Here is a 6,335-nt window from a genome sequence, read left to right as displayed (position 1 = left end):
ATTCGTTTTCGCCGGAGTAGAAGATGCCGGCCGAGCTTCCGGGCGCTTGGGTTTCCATTACTCCGAACGAACTGATGGAAGCTGTTGCATCCCACGCGTAAAGGATGCGACGGTGAATAATATGGCCCAGGCCCTCGGGACACTTGTTGGCTCCTAAAGGAGCTGAACCTACTATCTTAGCTTGTACCACCTGGACTTGTATGAAGAAGGTCATAGCTCTTGAAATACACTGTGCTTTGGAGAGACCCAAAAGCGGTAGTCCTGAAATCAATCTAGTGTCTCCTAGCCTTAGAAATGGCTGGGGAGGGGCTCCAGAGTGGTTCAGTCGGTTAAGCGTCAGACTTCGGCTCAGGTAATGATCTCGGAGTTTATGGGTTCCGGGCCAGAGTGGGGCTCTGTGCTGACAGCTCAGAGCCTGAAGCTGGCTTTGAATTCTGTGTCTCCCTCTCTCTGTGCCCCTCTCCCGCTTGCACTCTCCCTCTCAAAAATAAACATTAAAGGGGCGCCTGGGTGGCTCAGTTGTTTAAGCGTCCGACTTCAGCTCAGGTCACGATCTCATGGTCCGTGAGTTCGAGGCCCGCGTCGGGCTCTGTGCTGATGGCTCAGAGCCTGGAGCCTGTTTCCGATTCTGTGTCTCCCTCTCTCTCTGCCCCTCCCCCGTTCATGCTCTGTCTCTCTCTGTCTCAAAAATAAATAAAAACGTTTAAAAAAATTCAAAAAAAATAAATAAACATTAAAAAAAAAAAAAAAAAGTGGCTAGGGAGCAGAACAAAATGTAACTCAGGCCCTTCCCAGTCCAAGAGATTGTGCAGATACTTTTGGGTACTGAAAAATGTTAGTAGTTACTACACAGATGAAGAGATTATTTCTACATACTAAATTATTTGAGTCAGGTATTAAAAGCACCTTCTGCTTGTGACCTGAAGTATATGCCATCTGTTCTCTATATACCATAATCACTTTGGCCTACCTGTGAATTTTGTGCAACTCTTGAGGAATGGTTCTATCCATCTTAACATTCTTCCATCTCCAGTGGGCACCATGACATCTCTGGTTATTTTGCCTCTGGGCTTTCTCTTCCAGCCCCTCTCAGGTACTGCCTGGAAGAAGTGGTGAGAATAACAGCCCCAAGGGCAACCCAGAAAAATGACAAATAAGAATTGGTACATAAATACCCAAGCTTCCTGTGCTTTGACCAAAAAATTCTCAGCTATGTCCCACATGGGTTCTTAGGGGGACCCAAGTGAGATTGAGCCTTAGTTGCTCAGACTGGGACCACTCAATATCTCACACTTTATTGGCTTTTCCTCTATTGTCTGTCTTATTCTCCCTGCTTCTCTCTTCTGCTTCTTGGGATCACCCCTCTCCCCCTCCCCCCCTCCCCCCAGTTATCTATCTATCCCTAAGTCCTTATCTCAAGTTATGCTTTTGGAGAAACCTAAACTTATAATCAACAATTTAGATTCAAATAAAAATGTGCCTTCATCAGTGCCCAATTTTGTGAAAACCCATGTATCAGTCTGGCTGGAGACTAATTATCTTGTTCCAGAGGATCCAGGAGCTAATTCTTTAACTTCTAGGTTAGATAGGACTTTTATAGGGACATGGATTAGCAAGCTTTAACACATCTCATCCTCCTGAATGGTACAGTAATGAGGAAAAGGAAGCATCCCTGGTCAAAGAGGGGTCTATGGTTAAAATTTCTTACCACATGGAAAGGGATCCAAGCCCAACTAGCTAGAAGAGACTATGAGAAACAGGTCCTCATGGAGAATGTACCTTGATGGATGACAGTCTGGGAGCCTCAACAACAAAAATAAATGAATCTTTACCCTAGTGTTTCACTGTGAATGTAACTCAGTTGTTTCCTGTATATCTGTTTTCTCTCTACTTTTTCCACTGCTGCTCAGCTGTGAAGAAGAATCATCTGTCCCCCTTATAGCTTCTTCATTTTAGTTTCTGTTCTCTCATACTTTATTTGCTGTGGCTCCTAATGCTCTTTCCAAACATCATTTCATCTTCAGTTCCTGCTTTTAACTGCCTTATTTTTGTCCTGTTTCCAATTGAAAATTTCCATAGAGAGGTATTCCAGTTGGATCAGCCATTAAATATCATCTCTGTTTGGGCAGAGCTTTTGCCCCACCCAAATCATAGCAGAGGTTGATAATTAACCTAGAGATAAGCTTCACATGGGTCAAGTGCCTGACCCTGGTCCAATCACCTGTAGTCCATTATGGACTAAGTAGGGTCACTTGGAACAAAATATGGTTACCTCAGCTTCCCTCTCAGCCAAAACTGGACCAGGGAAGCCTCCTGGAAGATGATTTTGGCAAGGCAGGTTCTGTGATTGACTAGGCTAGGACAGTAGTCAACTATGGAAAAGGTGGGCTTAAAAGTCAGGAACTCTGACATCTTCAACTTCTCACATACTAAAATGGCATGATAGTTTGTGGCCCTGGTTACAACTTGATTGAAAGTAATCAACATTTTCATGTTTAGCAATCATGATCATGATTATTCTGTCTTCTCCCATATTTGATTTGAGGTGCTTGCCACCTCTTTGTCTCCTCAACATCTTCTCCACAAGCCATGGTACCAAACAATGTGATGGTTGGAAAGGACCTTAGAGTTAATCATTTTACTAAGGATCTTACTTCTGTCTGCTTTTCAAAGTTGTCTGCTTTTCAACTGCCCTTCTAACTTGACTATGATGGTTCGCCATTTGTCTGTCCTGGTATCTCTTCTACTCTCCTGAATTTATCAACTTCCTCTTCTCTATTTTTTTTTTTTTCTGTCCCTGAAGAAAAACAATGAGCTATTTCCAATTTCCCCTCCTGTCTTCAATGTGTCACCTCATTCCTTACCCATATGTGAAGGGTTTTGTTGTTTTTGTTTTTGTTTTGAGGTATAGGTTTCTTAGAGATTCTGTTTCAACCACAGGAAAATAAACTAGTAAAATCAGCTTTCTTCTTTATTTTGGCAGATGATAAGAACAGGGATGCGGAGTTCAGAGTTGACTCCAAAGAAGGAAATTTCTAAAAGGTCAGAATCATCGAATGGGACATCAGGAGGATCCTGTGTGGTGGTTCCTGAGGGATCAGAAGCTATAGGCCTGTAAAGATACTTCAGAGGAACTAAAAGGCCAACCCTCACATGGAGAAGGAGGTAAATTGGAAAGTGATTTCTTGGAAGTAATAAACAAGGAATGTTTAAAACACACAAAAAAGATGAATATGCTGAACATAAGGAACATCCTAATATGTCCTTCTGAACATCAAGGAGTTCTGAAGGAACAGAAATTCTATCAATGTGGTAAATGTGGCAGATCTGTCAATCAGAGCTCATCCCTCAATGGGCATCAGAGAATCCACACTGGAGAGAAGCCTTAAGAGTGTAATGAGTGTGGTAAAACTGTCAGGCAGAACTTTCCACCCAATGTATATTTTATCTCAGACATTATAATTTTCATGTCTAGAGGTTCAATTTGGGTGGTTTTATTTCTTCCATGTCTGAAAGTTCAACCTTTCCTCTAAGTTTTTGATTATGTGATATATAGTTATAATAATTGTTTTAATATCCTTGTTGGTTAATTCTAATATCTATATCAGTTCTGGGTCAGTTTTGATTGACTGATCGTGTATATCTATAAATACAGGTTGTAATTCCTGTTTGTTTACATGCCTGATAGTAAGTGTATGCCAGATATTTTGATTTTTACTTTGTTGGGGTCTGGATATATTTTGTTCCTATGAATATTCTTGAGCTTTTTTTAGAGAGTTATACAAGTAATTACATTATGGTCAGAGAACATGCTTTGCATTCTTTCAATCCTTTTAAAAGTATTGAGGTTTGTTTTATCATCTACTATATGGTCTATCCTGGAGAATATTCCATATGCACTTGAGAGAAATGTATATTATGCTGTTCTTAGGTTCAGTGTCCTAGAGATGTACATTAGGTCTCTTTGGTTAAAAGTGTTCAAGTCCTCTATTTCTTTGTTAATCTCTGATTTTTCTATTTTTTTTTAAATTTTTAATGTTTATTTATTTTTGAGAGAGAGAGAGAAAGCATGAGCAGGGGTAGGGCAGAGATAGAGGGAGAGAAAAAGAGAATCCCAAGCAGGCTCCACACTGTCAGCCCAATGCAGGGCTCGAACTCACGAACCATGAGATCATGACCTGAGCCAAAACCGTCGGACACTTAACCGACTGAGCCACCCAGGCAACCCTGATTTATCTATCTATTCTTGAAAATAGGGTATTGATGTTTCCAACTATTGTTAAAATGTCTATTTCTCCTTTCATTCCTGTCGTTTTTTTCCTTCATATATTTTGGGGGTCTTTTTTTAAGTTTGTTTGTTTGTTTATTTACTTATTTATTTATTTTGAGAGAGAGAGAGCACATAAGCAGGGGAGGGCCAGAGAGAGAGGGAGAGAGAATCCTAAGTAGGCCCACACTGTCAGCACAGAGCCCAATGCAGGGCTTGAACTCATCAACTGTGAGATTATAGACTGAGTCAAAACCAAGAGTCAGATGCTCAACCAACTTGGCCACCCAGGCATCCCTGGGGGTGTTTGATTAGATGCATATATAATCGTTTCATCTTCCTGATGGATTAACTCATCCCATTTCATATCATTATCAGATGTACCTCTTTATCGCTAATGACTTTTTTCCTGTTTCAAAATCTATTTTGTCTGATATTAGTATAACCACTCCAGCTTTGTTATGGTTGCTGTTTGCATGATATATCTTTTTCTATCCTTTTACTTTAAAAAAATGTTTATTTATTTACTTTGAGAGAGAGCGTGTGAGCAGGGGAGGGGAAGACAGAGAGAGGAAGAGAGAGAATCCCAAGCAGGCTCTGTGCTACTAGTGCGAAGCCTGACTGAGGGCTCAATCCCACCAACCATGAGATCATGACCTGGGCTGAAATCAAGAGTCAGACACTTAACCAACTGTGCCACCCAGGCACCCCTATCCTTTTACTTTTGATCTATTTGTATCTTTGAAACTAAAGTGTGTCTTCTATAGAAATATATAGTTGTATGTTGTTTCTTTATCCGGTCTGAGCATCTCTGCTTTTTATTTGATTTCCTAACCCATTCACATTTAATGTGATTATTGGTGTAGTTTGATTTATGTTTGCCATTTTACCTTTTGTTTTTCACACATCTCATGCCTTGTTCTCCTTTACTTTTCTTTTGCATTAAGTGAATATTCTAATATAATATGTTAATTCCTTTAATGATTTTTTTCACTGTATTTTTTACATTATTACTTACTTGTTCTTAATATATATCTTAAGTGATGAGAATCTAATTCAGATTTATACTAACTTCCAGTGAGATACAAAACTGTGTAGTTCCTGCATATCTCTTTTCTTTCCCCCATTTTTGTGCTATTATTATTATAATTATACCCTTATGTAATTTTATGTCTTTTAAAGAAGCTGAAAGACAGCAAGGAAGTCTTATGGATCCTCCCAGGGTGAGTAAGTGTTGCATCCACACAAGTCCTGAAACAGAATGCTACGGCACCAGTGACAGTCACAGCAAAGTTTATTGCAACGAAAGGCAAGGCCGACCAATCGGGCCGACGCTTTTGATCAGAGTGTGGCCTCGAACAGCCGGGTACGAAGTTTTTATAGTCGACCACATCATCTTGTCATCACCTGGGAACAGAACAAAGAAACAGTTCCCAGATGGGGATGGAAACAGTTCTGCCACTGCAACCAGTTGACCTCCTTGACCCTGCCTCTGGCGCCACTTTTATTTTTTTTCAACGTTTTTTTTTTTTTTTTTTTTTTTTTTTTTTATTTTTGGGACAGAGAGAGACAGAGCATGAACGGGGGAGGGGCAGAGAGAGAGGGAGACACAGAATCGGAAACAGGCTCCAGGCTCCGAGCCATCAGCCCAGAGCCTGACGCGGGGCTCGAACTCACAGACCGCGAGATCGTGACCTGGCTGAAGTCGGACGCTTAACCGACTGCGCCACCCAGGCGCCCCTGGCGCCACTTTTAAAACAAAGCTGTTATCTCTTAGCCTACAGTGTCAAAACAAAGCTGTTATTTCTCAAGGCTACAGGTTAGCCCTACACTACAATTTTGCCCTTACAGTGAGTACATCTTAAATGAAAAATTCACTCTGAACATTGCAGTCTCTCTAAGCCTTTAAATTCCTTTCCTCTAGTGGCACCTCAGTCAGTTAAGTATCCAACTCATTTTTTTGTTTTGTTGTTTTGGTTTTTTTTTTTTAATGTTTATTTTTGAAAGAGTGCACGTGCACACGAGAGAGAGAGAGAGAGAGAGAGAGAGACAGAGACAGAGACAGAGA

General features: G+C 40.8%; 1 long non-coding RNA gene across 1 annotated transcript; it reads left to right on the top strand.

Annotated features, from left to right (window-relative positions):
• Positions 1–23: 23 nt before the first annotated feature.
• Positions 24–5,774, top strand: LOC132682844 (uncharacterized). The gene is made up of 3 exons (XR_009611884.3): positions 24–352; positions 2,984–3,165; positions 5,450–5,774. It is a non-coding gene; the product is annotated as an uncharacterized LOC132682844 (long non-coding RNA).
• Positions 5,775–6,335: the final 561 nt, after the last annotated feature.

The sequence above is a fragment of the Panthera onca genome, chromosome C2 (genome assembly GCF_046562875.1).
Source record: "Panthera onca isolate mPanOnc1 chromosome C2, mPanOnc1 haplotype 2, whole genome shotgun sequence".
Classification (NCBI taxonomy): domain Eukaryota; kingdom Metazoa; phylum Chordata; class Mammalia; order Carnivora; family Felidae; genus Panthera; species Panthera onca.
The sequence above is the reverse complement of the archived record's forward strand: the minus strand, read 5'-3'. Positions and strand labels throughout refer to the sequence as shown.